Source organism: Ornithodoros turicata, chromosome 6 (assembly GCF_037126465.1).
Source record: "Ornithodoros turicata isolate Travis chromosome 6, ASM3712646v1, whole genome shotgun sequence".
In the NCBI taxonomy this organism is placed as follows: Eukaryota; Metazoa; Arthropoda; class Arachnida; order Ixodida; family Argasidae; genus Ornithodoros; species Ornithodoros turicata.
The window spans coordinates 61097839-61123619 of record NC_088206.1 but is presented as its reverse complement, the minus strand read 5'-3'; the positions used below and the strand labels follow the sequence as shown (position 1 = coordinate 61123619).

The 25781-nt window shown below is 45.9% G+C and overlaps 1 protein-coding gene and 1 long non-coding RNA gene across 9 annotated transcripts in view; one reads left to right on the top strand and one right to left on the bottom strand.

The window, feature by feature from the left end:
- Positions 1 to 25781, bottom strand: part of LOC135396876 (protein trachealess-like) — a 227171-nt gene that overhangs the window by 11006 nt on the left and 190384 nt on the right. The gene's annotated exons all lie outside the window — the stretch shown is intronic.
- On the top strand, positions 1770 to 25473 carry LOC135396877 (uncharacterized). The gene is made up of 3 exons (XR_010423555.1): positions 1770 to 1840; positions 1903 to 2053; positions 25397 to 25473. It is a non-coding gene; the product is annotated as an uncharacterized LOC135396877 (long non-coding RNA).

Here is a 25781-nt window from a genome sequence, read left to right as displayed (position 1 = left end):
TGCCTCTGAGGGTGTCGATTCCAATTTCTCACAAAGCGGGTGCGCGGTCGTTCGATATGCATCCCTTGTAAAGGGACCAGACAATTGCAAAGCACGTGGTGATATCATCCTGAGAGCATGTTCTGTTCAAGTGGATTGCCGCCCAGGAAACATCAATACCATCCTTTGGCCTGTATCACTCATGGTGTATGTCTCTGTGTGTGGAAGAATTTGGAAAGAAAATACGGGCAGCATTGACAGAATATCGTTAGTTCCTTAAATAAGTACGTTGGAGAACGGAGATAGAATTTGTTAGTGGAACGATCACACACACTGACTGGTGGACAGCTTGTCGGATGACCCGACTGGCAGTGCATCGTACGCCAATATTCGAAGTCGAGGAATCAAACCATATGAAAAGATGTTGTGAAACAGCCAGGTGTTTCTTATAACTAACGCCGTGTATTGCGTACCGGAATAGTTTTCTAGCGATCCGCTCATGCGTCAATGTAGCGACTACCGTCTCATGCATTCCTTTATGCGCACGCCTTTGAACTTTGCATCTTGAATTGACCGCGATAAGGCAAGATATCACGCACGAACAAAAATTCCTCAGAGTAAAACGAAAAGAAAATATATCGAAAGAATCTAACCCTAAGCCACGACTCCCATAAACGGACCATAAAACAAAATCTACTTCATCCCACACAGCATATCTCTCTCACGCGGCACCCATTCTCTTATGTCTGGACACTCAAGCACAGAATAATAAAAAAATAATAGAGTTCGTACAGATAACCGCCGTATATACCGAGCAAAAATAACCGTGCCCACATAAAATCTTTACGCCTCTGCCGTTTTCGGTCACCTTATGACCATCACAAGACAGAAACACCGCGTGCCACTTGGAGCCGTAGTGGTCACACTTAATTGAGAATCTGGTCTCACGGGACGAACAGTTGGTGGACCCGCGTCAAAGCTCGGTCCCCGGGGAGAGGAAAAAGAGATAAAAAAAAAGATGAAGAAGAAGGCAGGGGAAGATGCGTGGACAGCTCAAGAGGACAGTCTGGTGCTTGCTAGACTGGACTTGACTCCCTCGCCAGTGTGTGTATGTGTGTGTGTGTGTGTGTCTGTGTCTGTGTGTTGCGCGAAGAAAGAAGAAACGTTAAAGAAAAAGAGAGAAGCGGGTACAGAAGATGATTGGAGCGTGAACGTTCTGATAAGTCTTCCCCTAGCGAGGCAATGTGCTGAGCGGTGTGTTTTCGTTACGATGGTTTATATACACGGATGTAGTTTCGGCGGATAGGGTGGGGGGATATGGATTTGCTTTTGTACGGAAGATCTATTTAGGGGGTGTCACTACCAAACGAAAGCTTGTTAGCGGCGGGTAGCAAGGTGTGCGTTGATATGATTGGCAGTATAGAATGACTGACGTAGTTGCTGGCGACAAGATGAGGTCCGCGGTTGTTGAAGATGGCGTCCTATTTATGAGATTAGATTAGAATGAAAAATATGGGGATGCTGGACCCGACAACGTACAGCCGTTGAGGGGTCACCATAACCCTTATGTTTTGCGCATTTCTTCAATAGCAACACGTTGTTACATGCTCCCAGCGGACGAAATCTCAAAAAATATAAAAAGAATAGATACCCTTTCCCTAGCCTTATTAAATATGTTCGAAGCCGTACTCCTTCCTCAAAGAGCATGCGTATCATTTTTAGGTATTCACGTTCACTATACACACTGTGTTTCATCTCTGTGCCCCGTTCCACTGTGACTTCCTCCCACAGCTCCCACGGAGGATACAATAGCCATATCAAACGGTATCGCGCCTACAAAGAAACGACCCAGCCAAATGTTGTGAGTCCCCCACCTTAAACTTACTTACGCCCCTTTTCTAACATTCCTATCTTCCCTTTCAGCTCTCTACTGTATTCCTTACTTCCAGACGATGACTACTACATGAGGGATCCGGCAACAACAACCTCACCTCCCCCATCTGTGCTGCTGTCCCTTATTTTTGTCTAGACTGTCGTCCGCTTCCTTCAAATTGAATTTCACTTTTTCCCCACGGTAAATTGGGACGCCATTCTCCATCCTATAAGTGTATGCCACAGTATACGTGTAGCGGAGGTGGATTTTATTGGCAAGGGTGGGGAGGGATTCGTGGCATCGAATTTACGGCTGCGTCCGCGAAGAAGACGTGAAAGCATACCTTCCTCCATTTTGATTGTGTGAGTGAAAAGGCGTTAGGACATGTTCGAAGATTGCAGACAGTGGGATTTTGGAGTACTGCACGAAATAATTGATCGGTAGAGAAAACTTCCTCGCTATGACGCTCGTTTTAGATTCCTGCAGTGTTAGACGTTATGGCAGTGCAAACGTAGATGCTCCAATGAAATCTAAACGAAGACACAGAGCAGGGGGCAGGCTACATAGATCTATGAATGATAAACACATAGAGTCTCTACTTTGCTTCAATAACACAACCACACCCCCAGTTTGCCGCCTCCTGTAAAGCGTGCTTCACAGCACGTAGAGTGTCAGTGTGGGGAAGCCTGCGCCATGTGGTATACACAAGTTCACCCGAAGGTCTTGAACGCAGAATGTATTCTCACTGAAGCGTAGACCGAAATTTTCTAAATTCTGCATTAAAAAATCCGCATGTACCAAACAGTGAGTACCAAACCAACCAGTGTATTTTCGGTTTCACAAGTCATAATGCTTTACCACGGAGCTACGGGCGTGCTTCTTTCTTTCTTTTTTTTTTTACTCAACATAGCCATCAAAAAGCATCAGCTAATTACAGTGTGCATATGAGTAACGGTGAGAGGCAACGTACGTGAGCACGGCGCTTAATATAACTACGGACAGGAGGTTCCGCACGTGACATTCGGTAGGTCTCGCGCGTTGTTTGCGCGCAACGCGGAACACCTCTTGAAGACGATGAGGGATGGGACGATGGACGTGCATGGACGATGGTGGACGAGGGTGGACGAGGTGGAGGGTGGACGAGGTGGATGGTGGACGAGGGTGGACGATGGACGTACATGCGACATTACGACGGTGCGCGGTAATTTTAGAGTGACGGTCCAACGCCGTCAGACAATGCATTCAGAATGCGAGTACTTTTGCCCCTACACTCTAAAAAAAACAGAACTTCACCGCATAGCCCACTGTGCGCCAACTGTTGCCACGAATGATAATGTTCTCGCTTCAGGGGTCGGATTCACAAAGAGCTCGTGCGACGGAATCTGTCGTATCTCCGTCGTACGGGAAAGTCACGACGAAGTGTAGATTCACGAAGGGCGCGCGTCGCAAAATCTTCGCAAGCTTACGGCTGAATCCTGCGAGAGCTCCCGAGCAGTCTTACGAGGAAAGATGGCGGCGTTATTTGGCAGCGGTGGATGTGGAGACGGCAAACCAAGACTCCGTAATACGCAACAACGCGTTGCACTTCGCCACAGAACCTTCGAGACCCTCCCCGAAGTGACATCGAGGCACTTTTTCGCTTGGTAACCTTCAACAAATGCTTCAACTTTGTGCTCCGTAAAATCGGGTCGCAGGGATTTTTCAAGCATCCCCTACACCCCGCGAAGACACCCCCAACACACCTCCAAATTGTCTGCAAGAAAGGCAAAAGAAGCCATAAAAGCTGCAAAACCGGGTGCCACACACCGCTTACAAAACACCCTCACCCACCCCCTCCCCGAGACGAACATACTGGGAATATATTTGCTGTGTCATCGAACGCGTTTCGCCTGTGATTGCATGGCATCCATTATGGCTACCGAAGGACCGAGAGCACGCGTGCAGTAACAAAACATTTGGGGGCGAACAGCTTCGTTTTCTTCTAACGGGGCGACTCTTATTGGTGGGACTACAAATTTTCGTCATCGTTACCATAGTGAAAACATAGTCTCGCACCCGTTGCGTGTTTCTCTCCTGGTTGCATGTGGCAACTTCCTCTTTCTCGTCAAAGGGTGTACCCTCTCCACTACGATAGCTTTGTGAATCGCGCTTACGACGCCGTCGTACGCGCGTCGCAGGCTACGACGTCTTAGCGCATCTTAACGTAACTTACGTTCGCGTTTGTGAATCCGACCCCTGATTCGTAGAGAAAAGGGGCATACGCGGTTTTGCGTCAATTATGATATATCCGAATTGCCACAAAAAGGCGTACCCCCCGTTTTTTTTTTTTTTTTTTTTTTTGAGTCAGAAGCGATAGCGCTATTATGCGTGGCAATGGTTGACGCACAGTGTCCTACGCGGTGAAATTCTGTGTTTAGGATGTAAGACTGAAGAACCTCCTGTACCTTTTTTTTTTTTTTTGAGGCGGTTGAAATAGTACTGAAATAATTTGCATTTTGCGTGATAGCTGCTTCTAAGGACAACGTTACCAACAAACATTGGAGCTTCACTATCTCTACGACTCTTCTGCAGCAAAACTACAAGGGTTCTCTTGCGTAATAGTTGTATCAATAAATAACTGCTAACAGTAACCGCTTCGCGCCGCCGTCCCAATGACAGATTCTAGTCCCTTATAACGCTGCTATAAAACATTACCCACACGCACTTTAAATTTCAGCAGAAGTCATCGAAGCAAGCGAAAGATAACTGCGAAGAAGTAACTTCGTTTTCATGTCCAGTGCTGAATCTTTTTTTTTTTTTTTTGCCCGGCACGGTCACTATGGCACTTCACTCTTTTTACTTTGCTTTTGGGACAGGGTGAGAAACTTTAATTCAACTACTTGGCGAACTACCTAACGCATTGTCTGATAAGAAGAACGGTTCGGGGGAATAGAGGTTGGTTTGATTGCCTTCCTTCCGCCCATCTTACCATCAGAGGCACAATGGAAGCCGGGAGGAAGTGCAGAGTACAATGGGGCATTATGAGGGGCCATTCTCCCGATTGCAACACAACCCCTTGTTGGCTGCAGGAAAAGAATGACCCAGACTGACCACCTTGGGAGTTGGCGCTAATAAAGCCATAACAGTAAACCAATCGCAATAAATAATAGGTTGATTGATTTTCTTCTTATCTATCTCTGTGATATAAAACAAATCGTTGGTGTGTTTATGTTTACACGCGGCCTTTGTTGTTGTTGTTATTTTTTTATGTAGTGGCGGGTTTGATGGACGCGGTGCTTTCTTGGCGGGTTACTTCTTGGTGCTATATCTATATATATATATACAACTTATTTTATTTGTTTATTTTATTAGCCGAGTTCACAAACCGCACCATTTCTACACTCCTAAAGGGAGGAGTTCTTTTTTTTTTGTCCTTTTGGGGACTACGTGCATTGCCGCAGCAGTCGGTCGTCTTAGGGACTAAATTAATGAGACTATTAGGAATTTGGGTACTGATGGCAGGGGTCTATTAGCGGTGCTGGCAAGTAAATTTCAGATCAGGGGACCAAAATGGGGAGTAACTGCAATTTAGTCTAGTAGAAGACATAATTACTTCCACATTTACTTCTTTCTTTCTTAGAAAGTGTGCTTACTACGATGTGCTACGTGCTTACTAATCCATATTCTTCCCTACTGTCGTCACCACTATCGAGATAAAACCAGAACGAGATAACGCTGCAAGTATACAGCAATAAACATTCGCGGTGCGGGGTAAGATATTGTTGTGGTGCCCCATCCACAAAATTTTCACTCCTCCTTCCCTCAGCTACCCGCACACGATTTTCATCACAGCCTCGAACGTCCTATTAGGAGCTCTTTGTGCCCCGATTTTCCGTTACTCTCTCTTCCACCTTTTCTTTTTTTCGACCCACTCTGCCTTAGATCTACTTACGTGTATATACCTATCGTACACCTCTTTACATATATATATATATATATATACATCTCTGGAGATGATACCGTTATTTATCTGTCGCTGGGTGTCCGCCGTTGGCGAAGCACAGGAGCGACGGTACCTTATAAAAGAGCCAAAATCCCCGGGGAGTCGCGGAGCACTTCGCTGCCGCAGACCCCGCGTTATGATTAACTTGATTACGGCTGCTCGGAGCTTGAGACCCGTGTCCTCCCTTTTTATTTATTTATTTCTCTTTTATCCCCTCCCTCTCCTCCCGTGTCCCTCTCCATATTGCCTTCCACACTTTTTCTTTCTCTCGGTGTCGTCCATTTTATAGAGACTGCGCTGCACAGGAGAAGAAGCTATAGTCAATTTTCGCCATGCACAGGTATAGCGTCCGTTTTGTGTGCACCTATGAATATATTGGACGGTAACTTAATAGTGACCTGTACCCGTCGATATTGATGAAAAACTGTGCACGTGGAGCGATCTGGCAACATTAGCAGGTGGACGACGTGCGTTGAAGGCCAACCGTTGCCCATAATGAAACAGTTATTACTCACGATTTGTGGAAAGCGCTGGGCGTACGCCTTTTTGTGACAATTAACATAACTGCGTACGTGTCACAAAAAGAGGAAGATACCATTCTGAGTGGTGGTCAGTTCTGAGCGCCTCCTACGGTGATATTTAGAGTGTATAGCCATTTTTAGAGTGTATTGACTTGCAAAGCTCCTCGCTCGTTTTGAAGCCGAAGTGATACGAGCTGTACATTACCAACGCCACCAAGATACAGAAAGCCTGCTTACTCGTCGACGTGAAGTAACAACTAAGAGTCAGCCAATTAGGATCGTGTTTTTAACGGCCGTAGCCAATCACGAACGTGCTTTCAGCGGTCGTAGCCACGGAGACGAACCACCGTCGTCTGCGAGTAGTGATTGAACGATCCCCGCGCACTAAATGGGAAATCTTTGAAATAAAGCGCAAAACGGGCCCATGTCTTTCTCAAGACTGATTTTCTGGAAAGCGTGTCGCACTTTTTGTCTACAGATTCAAAATTAGCTGCAATCATTTGAGAGTTCTTGAATTCGCAGAATGGCGAATTGCAATAGCAGACGAATTCCTTCATATGTCCACGTAGTGAAGGAGGGAGGGAAGGAAATCGAAAGGCCTTCTGTATCTAGATGGTGTTGACATTGACATTACTGACTTTCAGTAAACGTCACTAATACTTCTTACTGGATTGTATAATACGCAACGACTGTGTAGAAACGCAATATAAATGGAATACGAAAATAAAGTACAAAAAACGATATTCGCCACGTCAAGTCATTCGCACAAACATACGCACGGTTCTGTTTGCCAATAAAGCCCATTCGCTAGCGGCGACTTGTATCTACGCTGTCCTCTCAAGTTCACCAAACACAACTAACACCCAATCGTGTCAGTTCCTCTTCCTCTCCTTCCTTCCTCTATCCTCCTCCTCCTCTTCCTCCTTCCTCTTCCTCTATACTCATCTCCTTCCCCATTCCTTCTCCTCTTCGCCTCACAAACGCACTCTTGCACAGCAACAGTCCATACGCTTTGCCTTGTGCAGCGTCAGCTAACGTTTCCTTTACAGAGAGAAAAACTCTCGCATTTATTGCCTCCATTCTTCCGCACCTCATAATCGCACCAATCATTCTCCGGACACGCTGCGGGTGCCAAGACACCCACAAGTGCAAAACCACGGTGTTACATTAAGCGTCTTCGAAGCTTACAGCGTTACTACAGGGGACAGCGTATCTATATTGTGGCAACTATACAGCACTGGGAACCAACGTGTTCCGCAACGTGTTCGCGGTGACAAGCGAAGCGAGTCGACTGATTTGACAGTGATGGATTCAATGCAATGAAGTAGAGAACACATATTTATGGAGAAAAAAGGGGGGGGGGGCAATATATAGGTAAGCTCTTGGAAGAATAAATATGGCGGAAGAAATGAAACTGGTGGCCAGCTTTCCGGGTGACACGTCATTGGTCATTGGGGGTATGAGAAATACGTGGTCAGTTAATATAAGGCTTACTTTCGCGGCCCCAGTTTACGTGCGGGCAGGGAAATTGTGTTCACTCTAGTGTGCTTTGACGCGGTTGCAGAATACGGTAATGGGTGTTTGTTACTCAAGAGACGGGAAGGATAATGGGTTGAAGCAAAATTTAGATTTGATTTGATTCGATTTATTGGTCAAATTCAATTAACGTGAGACTGTGAAATAAAATCGTAAGCTACGGGGTAAGCTGCATCTCTTCCGCTAAACTGACATATTATAACGACTGAGAAACATGAATAAATCTCAGTAATCTGATGAGAATGTGCATTGCTTTACGAAGACGGAGTGGAGATGCTGCACTGCGATGTCTACGTACAGCGAAAATGGCAGAAGCATCCCAGATAGCTTATATACAATGCGTTCAAATTACATCAATTTCCAATTTTAATCGCATAGCGAGCCATTGTCACTGTGCACACTGTCCCGAACTCGGGAACACGTAACTCACGTTGGACAAGAGAACTTCACCGCAATGCCACGCTCAGAAACGACCACCATTTTCTTCTGTTTCTTTCAGACTGATACCTTTCTTGATTCGTTGAAAATCGTAGGCTTAAGCATTTTTGTATCAATTAACATATCCACATTGATACAAAAAGCCGTGCATGACCACTTCAGTCATGTTAGCACATATATGGTTCAAATCGTAGGGCTTTAAAAAGAAAGCAGGATAGACATACCCATGGCGGCGCTAGAGCGCGAAGAATTGCAGAAAGCTAAGCGTTTCAGGAGCTCTTCATAGCCTCTGTACGCCTTAAAGGAGCCCTGATGCGCAAAAATTTCTCCTCGCTGATTGAAAGCTGTCGTTACCTTGACACCAATACAAAAGCAACGGGAACCATACGTTACGTCGTCCTTGATTCATGATCGATAGAAAAAACGCAGTTTACTCTTTCCCTCTCCCTCTCCTTCTCAACAAGCGCGACGATGCGGGGAAGCCTCGGATTGGTCTCCTCAAACGATATCCCACGATGATTGGACAAATTGTTTGAGGAGACCAATGAGAGCCCGCTCCACATTGTCGGCCTTCTTGAGAAGGAGAGGGAGAGGGAAGGCGTAAATTGCGTTTTTTCTATCGATCATAAATCGCAAACGACGCAACCGGTGAATCCCGCTCCTTCTGTGTTGGTCTCAAGGTAACGTCATCCTTCATTCCGTGAGGAGGAATTTTTGCACTTTAGTGCCCCTTAAAAAGGTAGTTCGCTCTCCAAGCCCCAATTCGTAGACATCTGTTTCCACGGGTAGTATATTCCCTGATTTACAGAATCCCTGCTTAACTCGAGCTTTATAATTTATTATCGACATTATACATAATTGGATTTGATCATTTGGTTTGAAATTTGAGCGCAGAGAGACGTATGCGTGACGTCAGGGTGACGAAATGCGGTCGTTCCCCTGGCGCCTGACTTCGTTCTCTCCTGCTGCTGCAGGATTATTTGCGTCTAGCTGCAGAGAATACGTGAGGAGTAGGAGGTGTAGGAGAGGAGGCTGAACGTCACGTGAACGTCACGCGCGCCGATGAGGAGATGCTCCGATTGCTCCTCTCAGTAGGCACGGGCCTTCTGCCGTCTGTCACGATAAGATACGAATAACTCTGGAAATAAGTCGATTTCCAGCGAAAGGGCTCAAAGGAAAGCTGTTTGGAGTCAAACGCTCCTGCCTGGCATGTTTATTTCAACGATGTCAGCGACCGAACTTTTCTTTTAACATTTTCGTCGCCCCGCAGGGGCGTCTGCTGTCGCAGGCGTTTGGTGGGTTGCGACACCACGGACCCGAGCACAAGTGGTTTGGAGCCACCCACGTGACGGCTGTACGTGGCTTAGCCGTAACCGAGGAAAAGGAGATCCTGGTGGCTGAGCCAATGCTGAGGTTTTGGACCGTTGCGGCCCCTCAGTGGAGGCAACACTCCACTTTGGCTCCAGCTTCTTGCAGACGGTGCCTCTGGTCTGACCCAACCAGAGGGAATCAGCCAGTTGCCTTTTCCTGTCCCCCTCTCTAGTCTGTCTCTGTCCTGTCAGCTGTCTCCCATCTATCCTATTATCCTTTCCTTCCCTTTACCATTCTCACAGGCAGCAAGGGTTAACCCTGTGCAGGTAATCTACCTTGGTTATCATGCATAGTGTTATAGCGGAAGTGTACGGCTAACGTTCAATATTCCGATAACGTTCCCTTGTTGGGCTCCGTGGTGGGCGGCCGGCACCACCGCCGAAACAAACCTACTTGTATGGGACCCAAAAAGCACGCAACTCATGATCGGCCTCTGAAGAGAGGACGCACCGAAGAGTTTTTTCCATCGCAACGGAAACAAGCAAATTCTTTTCCAAAGTTCCTCGTCATCCACTCTGAAAGTACCGAAAACACCGTGGGTGAAATATCCCCGTTTGTCGTAGGTAAAGTGCTCACTAATGTGTTAGGACCAAAGTACAAGGCAAAGAAAATGGCTTCTGGGGACTTACTTGTTGAAGTTAACGATGTCATACAAAGCACAAACCTCTTGAAAATAACGGGAATTAACAACACTCCAGTCACTGTTTCACCGCACAGATCCCTAAACAGCACGAAAGGTGTCATTTCAGTCCAAGAACTATTAAAAATATCAGAACAAGACATTTGTGAGGGCTTCCAGGATCAAAACGTAACGGCCGTACGGAGAATCGTAATCCGCAGAGAGGGAAACGAAATCCCCACAAAACATCTCATTCTTACATTCGACACGACGACTCTGCCTGAAACAGTAACGGCCGGTTATATGGTCTGTAGGGTACGCCCCTATATACCTAATCCTCGAAGATGCTTTCACTGTCAACGTTTTGGCCATGGTTCACAAGTGTGTCGCGGGAAACTGACGTGCGCTAAGTGCGGCGAAGCAGATCACGCCAGTGAAAGTTGTACGAACCATAACACACACTGCATAAACTGTAAAGGAGAACATCCTGCCTACTCACGTTCATGCCCTCACTGGAAACAAGAAAAACAGATCATCACACTAAAAGTACAAGAGAACATATCTTTCGCAGAAGCCAGAAAGCGGGTATCGTTTTTTAAAACAGCGTGTTACGCCCAGGCAGTGCGTGAGGGAGCGGCCGCACGCCCGGGTCAGTTTGTCCCACAAACTCCTCAAAGGGAGCTGAGTGGGACACCAGCCACTCCCACATCGCGGAATGAATCCGCGGCCTCACATGGAGCATCGCGATCGGAGCAGAGTTCTGATCGTGTGTCTCTTGCATCGGAAGAGGAGGTGATGGATACAGGTACTTCCGGCACACAGCGCAGTACCGAGTTATCCTTGCCACCAAAAGAGCCACGACAAATAATCAACAAAGGGAGAAAAGAAAAACAGCGCATTACTGCCCCCTCAAGGGATGGCACGACATAACTGCGTTAAAGGTATGGCTATTATGTCCAGTCTTTCTCTGGTAGTCCTTTTAATGGCCGTTGCTGTGCTCCAATGGAATTGCCGTGGCGCAACTCAGAATTATGACGACATCTGTGGCCTACTCGATAAGTATAGGCCATATCTGTTTTGTTTACAAGAAACTATGTTAAATAGTACACACACTAAACTTTTCAAGCATTACACAGTATATCGAAAGGATCGTTCAGGCAACACGGGTGGAGGTGTTGCCATCATCGCTAACGCAGGCGTTATCGTAAAGGAAATAAATCTTAACACCCAGTTGGAGGCTGTCGCTGTAAGAGCACAGTTAAAACGCTTGACTACTGTTGTGTCTCTTTATGTCTCTCCAAACAGCCGTCCTACACTGAACGACTTTCTAGACCTAGTCAGGCAGTTGCCAACCCCTTTTCTTATTCTTGGAGATCTCAACGCTCATAATATACTATGGGGCAGTGACAAAACGGATACGCGTGGAAGATTGATTGAACAAGTGTTGGACATCACGAATATGAGTATCTTGAACGAGGGTGACCCTACATATTATAGCATGACCCACAGGAAATATTCATGTATTGACTTATCTCTTGCATCACCAGTTCTGTCTGGGGACTTTACCTGGACTTCAATCCAAAACCCTTACGGAAGTGATCATTTTCCCATTCTCCTGGAGACCAGTGTTCCATCCTCAGCTCATAATGTTCGTCCACGTAGATGGAAGTTCCAGCTTGCAGATTGGGAAAGGTATAAAACACTCGCTGTAATCGATCACGAAAGGCTCAAGGAGTCGTCAATTGATGAGGAAAATGCGAATATTACAACCATAATTCTTGATGCAGCGTCAGAATCCATCCCCCGTTCTAGTGGACGACTACACAGACGTCCAAAGCCATGGTGGAACGAAGAATGTCGCGAAACCTGGCGAGCTCAGAACAAGGCATGGAATGTTTTAAAACGTTATCCTACGGCAACAAATCTTATTGCTTTCAAGAGAGTAAAAGCGAAAGCACGATACGTACGAAAACAGGCGCGGAAGAAGTCTTGGGAGAAGTATGTTACAGAAATCAACAGTCAAACCCCAACAAAGGTCGTCTGGGACAAAATAAGAAAAATGGATGGCGAACATAGAACATATACTATTCCTCTTCTTAATGCAGCTGACCCAAATAGTACATCCATTAAAGAACAGGCCGACCTATTGGGAGAACATTTCTTCAGAGTGTCAAGTTCTGCCGCTTACAGTCGTGAATTTCTAAAACACAAAGAAAAAGAGGAACGAAAGAAACTTAAAGTCCCTAAAGAGAGGACCGACTACAACAGTGATTTCACTTTACATGAACTGGAACGAGTGTTATCGGGCTGCAAAGCCACGGCAGTCGGACCAGATAATATACATTACTGCATGTTACAAAACCTGCCATGTAACTCTCTCCAGTCGTTATTGCAATTTTTCAACCGAATATGGAAAAAAGGAAAATTACCACACGACTGGAAAACGGCTATTGTTGTTCCAATTCTAAAACCTGGAAAGGACCGCAGCAAGGCAGAAAGTTATCGTCCCATTACGTTAACGAGTTGTCTCTGTAAAACATTTGAGCGACTCATTAATAATCGTTTAGTATACATTCTAGAACGGGATAACAAAATAGATAGTTTTCAATGCGGATTTCGGCGTCATCGGTCCACTGTCGACCAGTTAGTGCGTCTAGAAACGCAAGTACGAAAAGCTCATGTACAGAGCCAGTTCTGCTTGTCGGTCTTCTTTGATCTCATGAAAGCGTATGACACGACATGGAGGTACGGGATCCTGCAAGACATAGTAGGCTGTGGAATCGGAGGAAATATGTTTTACTGCATCGAAGATTTCCTATGTAACCGCGTCTTCAGAGTCCGTTTAGGAAATACACTTTCTGATGTGTTTATGCAAGAGAATGGAGTGCCACAAGGAAGTGTTTTGAGCGTAACACTCTTTGCACTTAAAATTAACTCAGTGGCCAATGTGATACCACGTGCAATACAGTATTCCTTATATGTGGATGACCTGCAAATAGGTTTTGCTTCTTGTAATCTCACCGTATGCGAAAGACAAGTGCAGGTTGCCATTAATTCCCTTACTAAATGGGCAAACCAAAATGGATTTCGATTTTCACCTGAAAAATCTGCCTGCGTCTGCTTTTCACGGAAGCGGGGCGTGTTCCCTCTGCCTACCCTTCTCCTGAATGGAGAAAGGATATCTGTGAAAACGGAACATAAGTTCCTGGGCCTGGTTTTCGACACCAAATTGACTTTTCAAGCGCATATACGACAGTTAAAGGTGCGTGCTCAGAAAGCATCAAACATTCTTAAAGTTCTCTCACACAAAACTTGGGGTTCAGACAGAACGACTCTTCTTCGCATCTACAGATCAGTAATACGATCAAAGATGGACTATGGGTGCGTCGTCTACGGATCAGCTCGACAGTCTGCCTTGAAAAGCCTTGATCCGGTGCATCACTCAGCTCTGAGGATTGCAAGTGGTGCATACCGCACCTCTCCAATAGAAAGTCTGTATGTCGAGTGTCATGAGCCTTCATTGACAGACCGAAGGAATTTCCTAACGCTGACCTACGTTCGAAAGGTTCCGTCTCTGAAAGACCATCCTTGTAGATCCATTCTGAACAGCGATTCAACGAATGTCCTTTTTCGAAATAAACCACGATATATCCCCCACATCGCTCTCCGAGCAGAGCATATTGCCCAACTGTGGGGACTTGATCTTACACCCCAGGATACATTTCCATACGAATCTGAAAATGCTCCTTGGACCAAACACAAAGTTTCATGCAATTTTCAGTTGCTAAAGTTTGACAAGAAGGCCACCTCTTCGTTGGTGATACAGTCAGAGTTCTTGGATATTAAGCATAACTATAGAGATTTTTCAGCGTTTTACACAGATGGCTCAAAAACAAAAAATGGAGTAGCTGCAGCTGCCGTACATCAAGAAAACAATATTCGTTCAATCCGCATAAACCCAAGTGCGAGTGTGTACACAGCTGAAATGTACGGGGTCTTACTAGCGTTCGAAATGATACAAAGTGCAAGAACAAAGAAGGCAGTGATTTACACAGATTCCAAGAGCCTCATGATGGCAATGAAAACGCGGCAACCAACAAAGAACGCTCTTCTTCATCATCTCTTGCTGCTGCTTCATAAACTCCATAAAAATGGACATGTGATTCACTTCTGTTGGGTCCCAAGCCATGCTGGAATTGCTGGGAACGAACTAGCTGACAGAGTAGCGAGAGATACAACCTCAACTGTTGCAGAGAGCACAGTGCAAATACCGTTTCAAGATTACAAAGCTACCATCAAACAAAGATTATTGTCGCAGTGGCAGCAGAGGTGGAACAAAGAAGCAGCTAATAAGTTGCACTTGGTAAAGCCAGTCATAAGAGAGCGAGGAAGTTTCACTCATGGTAACAGACACCATGACGTAATCTTGACACGATTACGAATTGGGCATTCCCACCTAACGCATAATTATCTGCTCCGGGCCGAGGAACAACCGGTCTGTCAACACTGTAATGAACCACTGACCGTACTGCATATTCTTATCAGTTGTCCGCTGTATGACCGCCACCGCATCGCTCATTTTCCGATATTTTATCGATATCACTTACCATATCATCCATCTCTTTTACTAGGTGACGATGGGATTGTCTCTTATGACAGTATCCTTGGTTTTTTAGACTCTACAAAGTTGATAAAATACTTCTAGTCCTGTAATGAAATGAATTTCACAGGTAACGACAGTTTTCAAGTAATAGCATTTACGTTTTTACCATGCTTTTTATGAGAACAGAAGATTTTATATTGGTCAACATTGTAAACATTCATAGTCATTAAATCATTGATTTGGCGCTCTTTGGCCCAAGTTGCCCTTGCGCCATAAAACCTTCAATTACACACACACAACATTTTCGTCGCATCTCCAGCATTGGTGCTTAGATCACATGGGCTACAGTCGTACGCACCCACGGCATCCTGACAAAGCTCGCATGCGCGCAAGTAAAAGCAGACGAAGATTAGCAGGCGACCATGTTGCCGAAACGAGAATTGGATGATAGCGCGATTCGTACAACGCGGCACGTAAGGCGCGTGCAAGTCATTTGTCAAAGCGGCTGACAGCTCAGCAAATGCCATCGAAGACAGGAAATTGAGAAAAAGGTCAGGGAAATCGCTGGAAGAGCGATTTCAGCGACATCTATAACAGTAGGGGGCGCGTCTCACGTGTGAAGAGCAAGTTTGACTGTGATAAATGGTTGTTATGTCGTTTGAAGGAGAGGGGGACGATTAATAGAAGTTATGAGGGAGCGGAAGCGATGGCTCGGTATGTGCCCCGGTCGAATTTCGAGGGAAAAAAAAAACGTGGCCGCTCTTCGTCGCTGAATAACAACCGACCCAAATCGTCGAAACATTGCTGCTTCGTTGTCTGTCAACGTCCATTGATGAAATTGGCTTAAAGAATTGACGCGTGCAGTCCGCGTCTTGTGTCCACTTGTGGTGACTCGAATTTTTACTTTACGTGATTGTGTTTACTTTACATGATTTGTGTTTAAATTCTCCAATTTCCTGGCTTGAAATGCCTTACCGACAGTGAAGATGTTCACATGTGAAGATGAAGTTCACAGTGAAGATGTGACAGATCGGCAGTTCTATACACTCTAGAAACATCCAGAAGCACTCCATAAAACATCCAACGCACGAGCCAACGCACGAGGGCCGGAGCTGGCTGAAAACGAACTATGGGAGGCTGCCATTCTTGTTTCGAGGAGTCTGTGCGTGGAACCAATTGTCTCATGATATAATAAGTAATCCGCATCGGTCAATTTTCCTTTGTGTACAGATGAAATGAGACATGCACTGTGTCTAATGCACTGTGTCTGTGTGAGACATGCACTGTGTCACTGAGACTAACGTGTAATGCAGTTTAATTTGTCCGGTTGATATGTCGTTATCGCTTGAATTCGCCTCCCGTTTTCAACAAATCAGGTGAGAAAACGATGTCATTCGGGATGACAGTCGGCTAGGAGAGTGCTGTGCGGTGAAGTTCTCTTTGAAGGGTGCTTCTTGGTCGAGTTTATATCTCAATCGTCGCCATACCAGCACGGGGCAGCCGTTTCACCTTTATTGTGCCTCCTTTAGGAGTGCAGTGTTTGAGAAGGTGACGTCAGAAGGTCACGTGCAACTTAATATCCGCTACTTGCTGCACGTTGTGTCTTGCTTCTTACGTATGAGATATCAACGTAAATATTTGAGGACCGTATGTCATACCCGCAGCATGCTGAATCAGCGTAAAAGCATCGGCGACCGTGACGCGTCTTCAATACTGTCCGCTATATACGACACGCGCTTCACCTCCTAAAGTGGCCACCAAAGGCCTGACTGCGCAAAATCCCGATAAGCGGCGTTATTTATGTATCGAGACAACAGAGGGCACTTAACACCGTACGCTCAGTTTAACGCGATAGCAGAAGGACAGCGAAAGTAACTAAACGTTCATGAATCTTTCACGGTAACCCCACGACTCCGCTTCTCTGTAGAGCGGCGTCCGGTCGGTCGGCCGTAACGACCCCTGGGTCCGAGATTAAAAGGCGGACTGGTCATCGGGCCACATTGACCGGAAAATGACCAGCTCACCCCGTTGGCCACAAATCTTTCTTCCCCGAGAGGGGACGAAGGGGGGTTTCCATCCTCTGTACTCAGGGTCAGCAGCGAAAGGGTCCTTTGTTGGTTACCAGTGTTTGCTTTTCACTTTTGCTCTTGTAAAAAGTTGAGATTGTTGCGTGCAAATTGCTCGTTCAAAATGTTCACACAAAATGTAGAGTGAAAACATCGAAGCGAGGCTTATTTTTCTCAACACGTCGGGAATCACCCGAGCAGTGCATGGGCATTGGTTGCAATGCATGGGCACGTGCTTACAAACCGATTAATTAACATGCCCCGCTGATTAGCTAATTCATAGTTAGATTTTGGTCCGCTTTTATGCTGCGTGGTGAGCGAGTAGTGGTACATGCACTCTAAGCTGAAAAAGAGAGAGAGAGAGAGAGAGAGTAATTTTAGTCATTTTAGGGACTACCACAACCAATAGACCATCTGGGTACAAAATGCACGGTAGTTTATGCAAAGTTGCTATTAGTTGTGCTGGGGACTGGATTTCAGGGTATGGAGAATAATTTCAGTCTAAGGGACTATAAGCAGTAATTACTTCAGCATTTTAATCTCTTTCTCTCTCTCTCTTTCTTTTTCTTTTTTTTTCAGAGCGCAGTACATTTTGTAAAAACAAAACTTCACCGGACAACACGGTCAGATCTCGTCGTAATCCGGAATGATACTGTTCTCTTTCCTGATTTGTTGGAAATGGGAGGCGTACGCCTTTTTGTGGCAGTTAACATATTTTCAAATTTATATCCAAAAATATACCCACTCTCCCCTCATATTGAAAGCGGTAACTGTGTCATTCGACGCAATCACTGTAACATAACTTCACCACATTACACGAATGATTTGTTGATAATGGGAAGTGGTGCCTATCCTGGACACATTATGCATGTTCAAGGTTGACGCCCCTTCCTGTTTTCAACCAATCAGGAAAAAGAATGATATCTTTCCGTATACGGAAAGATGGATCGCCTACAGCGTGTTATGCGGTGAAGTTCTCTTTCAAGAGCGTACGTCACGGATTGTATTTTATAACGCATTACGAGGGCCTTATAACCTAACATTGCTTTGTTCCTGCAAAAAGGTTGTGGAGACGTGCACCAACGAAGAGCAGTGGTATCCCAACTAACCAATCAACGAACAGTCAGGGTTATTAAGCGAACTTTAAGCACAAATACCGAGCCATCAACAAAGAAAACGAGTACACAAGTCTACTCGGACACAAGTCATATTCGGATACAGAACATCTAACATACACACACAAAACCTGCAAGCACGTACTCGAGCAAGGCACCGTGCGCATGTCAGAGTAATGGCTAATAACGCAGGAAAGAAGGCACACACACACACAAAAAAAAAAACAAGTTCCATGTATCTACTAGCAGACCAAGGTACGGGCGTTGCGAAGCGAACCGAAACATGCGGGAACGGGCAGGTCCGCGAGGGGTAGTCAACCGTGCACATCGGGACACATTACCCAGCCAAAAACAGAAGCGGAGTGACATCATCGTAGGCGATTATAAATATGGGGCTCCGTCTCTAAGGTGGATGGACAGATAAGTCCACGCATTGAACGAAATAGGGGAAGGGAGAGTGGAACATATGATGAAGTCGATAAACGGTCACCGTGAGAGGGGGGGTCGAAGTCATAAGAGGTGAGGACCCTAATGAAACAGTAGGGGGGGGGGAGGATAGAAGGGACATTTAGCTGGACGGGGACCAGAAACAATTTGATGTAGTAGCCTGCGGGGGACGCATACCGATGAAGCTATGATTGGATGGACGGATGGGTGGACCGGCCAAGCTGTTGGGAAACAGTGGTGCTCTTTTGTTTCTTTCACGCAGCAGAAAAAAAGTGTATTACAGTATAAAAGTACTCGAAAAACGGCGAAAGTATTGGAAATTCGCTGCGAGTGTGAGGGGATGCATTATGATCGGCTGTCATGCGTATAAGTCTTGACCGTATTGTTATGGTGGTGATCGCTGCAAAGTACTGCACAGGAAAAAGATATAACTAATAATATTGACGTGCTGTCTCATAATACTCGTGTCCTTCGGAGAAAAATCCCCTTCGCTATTCCCCCCCCCCCGGGGGGGGGTATATTAATTAGAACAAAGAAAAAAATTCAAGAAAAGTTCAGCTAAACGGTATGTCGACTTGCTAATCCGCAAAAAAAAAAAAAAAAAAGAGAGAGAGAAGACGTAGGAACACCTCAAGGGTCACCTTCCAAGAGTTAACGTTATAATTAGTGTAACACATCTTCCAGTACAGTTCGTTGGAGTCTCCTATAGTAATTGCGAGGTCAATCAAATACCAAATAAAATACCTAACATGTGTCATGTTCGACAGCTGCGAACCTTCGTCATCGATGCATAACACCACCTCTCATCGCATGAGCACCAACCTATCATACATTTTTATCTAATCAATCAGTCGGTTATACCACAAATAATGAGAAAGGCTCAAAAGGCGAAGAGGGAAGGTGTTTCTAGAGATGTCGTAGCAAGTACAGCGGCAACGAGTGCTCCCACTACTCGAATGCAGAACAAGCTTCTATGCATTACATTTTACTTTAGATTAGCAGTAGTAACAAGTATTGGTACATATTTTGTAGCATTGTAGTTTATGCGGTACAAAAAAGTTCCAAATTCGTATACAAGCTTGTAAGCTTTGTTCCAGATGCAAAACTAACTTAGCATCGATGTTTATACAATTACAATAGCAAAGAAAACGTACAATTATCGCCGATTAAAAAAAAAAGTAACAACTGCGCAGGGGAGCTTCCTTTCCTTTTCCAAGAACACACTAACCCCACATCCAATCACAACAAGCTCACCCTACCCCCCCCTCTTTGCCGCCGTAGCCAATTTTCCCTCAAAAACATAATCGCCAATTCCAACCCAATTTTCACAGACCCTCCTATGCCATCTATATCCCATTGTCGTCACATACACCAGACCAACTTGCTAATAGCGGTAACAACAAAAAGAGTGCCTACTCGCCTTATCCCTCGAATCATCACCACGCTATCTAAACAAACGGAGCGCTCCGTCAAATGGGGCGAAGCAACGAAGCGACTATTACGTCAGAGACCCAACCTTTTTTTTTTTAAAGTAGGGAATCCGAAAAATTTTAGCTTATAGCTTAGTTTTTGTCTTTCACGTGTGTATTCTCACTTTCCCCGATGACTTTAGCAGCCTTTCGCTCTGCGGGGCCACACAAAAACGAAAGAAGAAGAAGAAGAGAGGCCTTTGTGACTTTATTGTTTGGCTGGGCATCCCCTTTTTCCCTCTACAGTCCCTATACCTCTTCCCCCGCCACTTCCTCTTGTTTTCCTAACCTTTATGCGTCCTCGTCCTCCTCTTTAAGTGCCAATAAATCTGAACAGATTAGAGGCTCCCGATAGCATCCTCCCCACTTCAGAAAACACATCATCATCGAAGAAATAAATAAAAAAAGAAGAAAAGTCAGCTCCGGAAACTCGCGTTAAACCCTAGGTTTTCCGTATTTTTCCCTTTTTCGCCAACTGCAGTTCCCTCTAGCGGTCGGGAAAGAAGGCATCGGAAATGCAGAATCCGAGGTTTTTGTCGCAACGGGCGTTCAGCGAAACCGGCAGAGATAGAGAGCTCACTGTTGTTCGTAGGCCCCAGTGAGTGCGTGAGTGTGGGAGGGAGGCAGCCTAAAGTACACATATCCCGCTGCCATTGTATGACCCCCGACAACTTCCCTGTTTTTCCCGCGCTATGTTTTGGCGGGATATCGCGGGGAAATATCGGAGGATTCTAGCCTCTCCATAAAAAGGGGATTGCGTGGATAGTGCGCTGAGCCCGGCAGGAAGCTGGAATCGCAGATAAGTGTAACGTTTGGGAGGGAATGCGAAAGACGAGCTCGATGATTGCATCTTCTGCATTCACGTGTGACTTGGGATTTGTTTTTCCAGGATGTTCGTAGTTTGCATTGAGATGAAATCGATGGCCGCGTTTAGAGCTATTCTACTTCTCCTCGTTGGAACACTGCCACTGTGAAGCGAAATGCATCAAAAAAGTTGCGACACTTCGCCCCTCCCAAGTTTTTTTTAATTCCGTGTTAGCACCGCGAAGCAACTGTGGCTATGAGCTGCGTATAGATGTGGACAGATGGAGAGAGGACAGCAGGAAGGAGTGGGGAACAGGGAGTTAGTATGCGTCCTGGGCCTACATTCGCCTGGAAAGTCTTCGGAAAACCCAGGGAAAACCTCGGACAGCACATCCGGTGGTAGGATTCAAACCTACCACCTCCAAGTCTTCAGCACGACCTTGGTTACCATCAACGAGTATTTATTTATTGAGTTAAGCCGTTTAAATGTAATAGACTGTTGATGTGCGTTCCGACTGAGCAGTTACAACACGGCGAGCGGAGTGACCACACCGACGTTCGCCGTGTCACGAGACATGCTGACGAGAACGGTACGAGACTTTCGCACGCGCTTCACGGATAGCGCTGCACAACATCGCTGTCGGAAACGGGAATGAACCGTCGACTTCTTCTTTGGTTAGTTGGTCTCTGTCGTCAGTCGCGTATGGTGCGGCTGCGGGGACGACGCCTGAAAGCGGCCTCCGGTGACCTCCAGGTAACCTTTCTCCCGTTGCGGGCGCCCGCCTGGTAATGAGTAGGTAGCTTTACATGCGTCGACGTGGACGTTCATTCAAGTTCTGTAGCAAAGAGGGCAATAGACGCGCAGAAAATCGGCATCGCGAATACCGAAACTAATTCGGGCGGTGACATCACGGAGAGCCTGTGAGGAGCCGTGGAACAGATCACGTGGTTACGAGAACCAATACGCATCGCGAAGGAATTCGCTCCTCTGACGTCAGAGTTGGACGCAAACTACGTGACGTAGAAAAAAAAAAAGATATTTTTTTCCTCAATACTGTGGCGCGCAGAACAATGCGTACATGATGCAATCAAGCACATGTATCGAAGTGTCACAACCCTTTTAAGTAGACTCCGTCTCGTCTGTTGTTTCAGCATTAGCTCCGCGAGGCAGCTATGGCTATGTGCAACGTGCATTCTAAAAACAGAACTTGACCGCTCGTAGCCAACCATAATGACATCGTTCTAATCCCTGAACTGTTGAGAACGGGAGGTGAATGCCTTTTTGTGACACTTACTTGTGACACACTTGCGACACACTTTTTGACACGCATGTACATAAAGAAGCGACACGAAAAGCCCAGCTATGTTTCCCACCTGTAAGGCTAGGTTAGATTTAGGTACGTAGCTCTCATATACTGGACGCTCGAACAGACAACGCACTACTTATCCAGCGTACACTGTTTCCTAAGCGTGACCACGTCACCCTGGCAACCAATAAACATATTTTCGCTGCCCCTAGGCCCTAACGATATTCCCACACCCATTTACCAGATGACCCAATCAACGGTCCACTTGTCCTTAACGAGAATCGGGCCCCTCTTCTTATCATAAGCGTACAGCTTAATCGGTGTAAAAGCGCATTTCACAAAAGAGAGCCACCAACGGATTAACGAGTACCCAATCAATGTTGGTCACCGTATGGGGGCTAGCAGTAGGCAATTTAGCGGTCACAAGGTTACCAACAGCGCGGACACGGTCCACCTGAGTGGTGCCACCAGGTGTCGCTACGGTTCCGGAACGGTAGGCTTTACTCGCTTTGGAAACCAAGCGACGGGTGCGATGTTTTCATGGTTGGCAGACTGGAAAGGTGGCGGCGATTTGTGCATGCGCGGAGTCGAAATTATGGGGATTGGATACGTCGCGACCAGTCTGTGTGAACAGAGCACCAGCAGACGACGTGCGTGTGAGAATTCATAACGAGTTCCAGCTACGCCTGAACAGATATTATCAAGAAAGGTAGAATACGCGATAGAAGAAACAGAAGGTATCCGGAACAATGCAAATAAATAGAAGAAAACTGAAAACACAGAAATAGATAAGAAACATAAAATATAAGGAATTATAAAGAAACTGAAAAGACACTAAAAAAAATCGGGCAACGTCAAGCTACGCGGTATCGAAGACAGCAACAAGCAGATCTAAACATTCGGAGACGTTGTGTACTTATAATCAGGAAAAGCAATATCAAATAAAAACCGAACACTGACACACAAAAACAACTCGTTTTCTTTTCTTAATACCGTGCTTGCACCGCGAAACAACTGCAGCTATGATCAGAGGACGTTGCCGATGAGGAGACAACAATAAAAAAGAAATGGGGAACATACGCGCCATCGATCGGCTTCTTGGGGAACTGCACTTATCCAAGGAAAGCCTCACAGGTCATGCTCCCCCTCTTTTTAAACATGAACTACAGATGAACTACTATTAACTGGAACTAACATGAATTATACCTCGCGTATATATGCTTGAACACATTAGAGACACACACAAAAAGAAGATCAGGACAGATGTGGGGATATAGGCACTACGAGTGGAATTTAGTTCAAAATCCTGATTTATAGACATTTATAGGCAGCAGAGTTCGATTCCGGGGCCTATCGAATTGCGCTTACCAATCGAAAAAATCGTTGAAATAGAACAACAACAAAAAATCGACTAAGCTGAGCACTTGGGACAGAACTCATTAGCTTGAAAGACTCATTGGCTATGCAACACAATGCACTACGAAGGGATTTTAGAAAGTCAGGCGAACTCAATATCTGACCAATCTCCCCTTCTTTCCCTATTTATAAAATACGGAAGCCCTACTCGATCACCGGTATTAATTCCCCGTGCGTCACGATAATCTTTGTCTTAAGCTGAGACACGTGGCCAATCGTTTAGTTGCATCGTGTGCGTATAGTCCAAATATTCTGTACACGTAAGTGCAGCTAAGCGTCCATCCTATAGCACCGTATTAGTTCACATGGAGCAATGCCGCTCTCGACCATGCACAGCGACCAACAGATATCGACGAACTTCTTTCATCAGCTGACTAGAATCACGTGACGTAATTCCGTGTTTCGACCGCGAAGCAACTGTGGCTATGCGCGGTGTACAGACGGGAAAGAGGGAAAAGGACAGCGTGAAAGACCAGCAGCCAAGGGTGTTAGTTAGCGGCGTGGGTAAACTTCAAAGGGAACTACGCCGCGGGAAGAGCATGGAAGACCGGGGACAGTGTAGTCAGGAGTGGGATTCGAACCCAGCACCCCCCCCCCCCCCCCCCAGCATGACCGCAGGTAACGAAAGAATGCGTTTGGTCTATTTGTGGAAAAGTTGTGTTTCCTCCTCCTCCTCCTCCTGTCGGCCCAGGACGCACACTAACCCCCTGTCCCCCACTCCTTCATGCTGTCCTCTCTCCATCTGTCCACGTCTGTACGCCGCTCATAGCCACAGTTGCTTCGCGGCGCTACCACGCACTAAAAAAAATCCTCCTCCTCCTCCTCCTCTTCTTCTCAACCGATACCTCTATAGGGCCAGCCACCGTGTAGGTTCGTCTGCAGCCTGTGTGGAAGCACGTGACGCCGCCCACGGGACTAAAAATAAGCGCCGACGATGGTCCTATAAAGCTACCGCGTTTCAATGCGTTTGGCACAGTGCCCAAAGATGCCGCTGCTTATTTTTTGTTTCCTCGCAACACTGCAGAGACTAAACGACGGGTGTTAGCCTATAGCTGCGATTATGAAAATACGATGTTCGCTGCTCTGATTAACCTCGTTTCGAAAGCTCCTTTCCTTTCCCCGTTACTTCCTCAATTACTCCCAGACACCATTCTACTTATGTTTCGAGAGGCTGACAGCATTCCCTTCATTCCGCTTCCGCTTCAACTAAAACAGAAGCAACTGCACTGGAGAAAAACGTGGTGTCGTCAGCGAATGCCGCAGCTTCAGCCGCCTATGTCCGCGTCCCGTTACTTCCGGGCCATAACGCTCTGGCGGAGTGGACACTGGTCAGCAAGAATGGAACGAAGGTTGCCAGCCATTTGCTGTCGCAGCCGCCGTACATGGCGGAACCGCCCAGCTCATGTGACAGATACGCTCGTAAAAGACAGGAAAAAAATAAAAAGAGAAGCCCACGTACAGCGGTACGCGCTATCGGGAAAGGGAAGAGGCGGAAATGGGGGGAAAGGACTTCTTGAAGCTTGCGCATTACTATGATTAAAATAATAACAGCGAACGGAAAATAAAAAAAGGCCGAGCGTTACGTAGAGGCAGTTGACGTTTCAAACATGCGGTGAGCAGTTCGGTTATAGTGATTGTTACGCGGCACTGTATTGATAATATTGGATTATGAACGTAGGTTAGATGGTCGAGGGACTGCGTCAACGAACACGGTGTATTCAGAGAGGCGAGGAGGATCAGGTATCAAAAGCTTAAAAAAAAAACTGGCGAGCTATGCCTTTGTTTTTCCAGGTGTCATTTCTTTGCCTCACTAGTTGAATTAAACTGAATTGAAATTGTTTATTTTTCAGTATACAGGGTATCTGGAGCAAAAGGCATCAGCCCGAGGCAAAAGCGCCAGCTACTCGCAGTCATCGCAAAGCCAAAGGTAACACTGAATTGCTCTACGATTCTTAACTGATTGATTACATAACAGGCTACTATAGGACAGTCTACCCAACGTTGGGTTAGGCATACAATGCTGCGTAGGTTTTCTCGTAACGTCAATGAATCAATCAACTATAAATTGTTGTCAGTTTCCATTAGCAAACGCGAACAAAATATTGCAACAAACGACACACGTGTGCAATTCGTTCTTTACTCTATTATTTTTTTTGCAGATTTTGAACGGTATCTTTTTAAATGTATCTCTAAAATTCCGGTGAATGATGATGGTGATGATATTGGGGTCAAGTA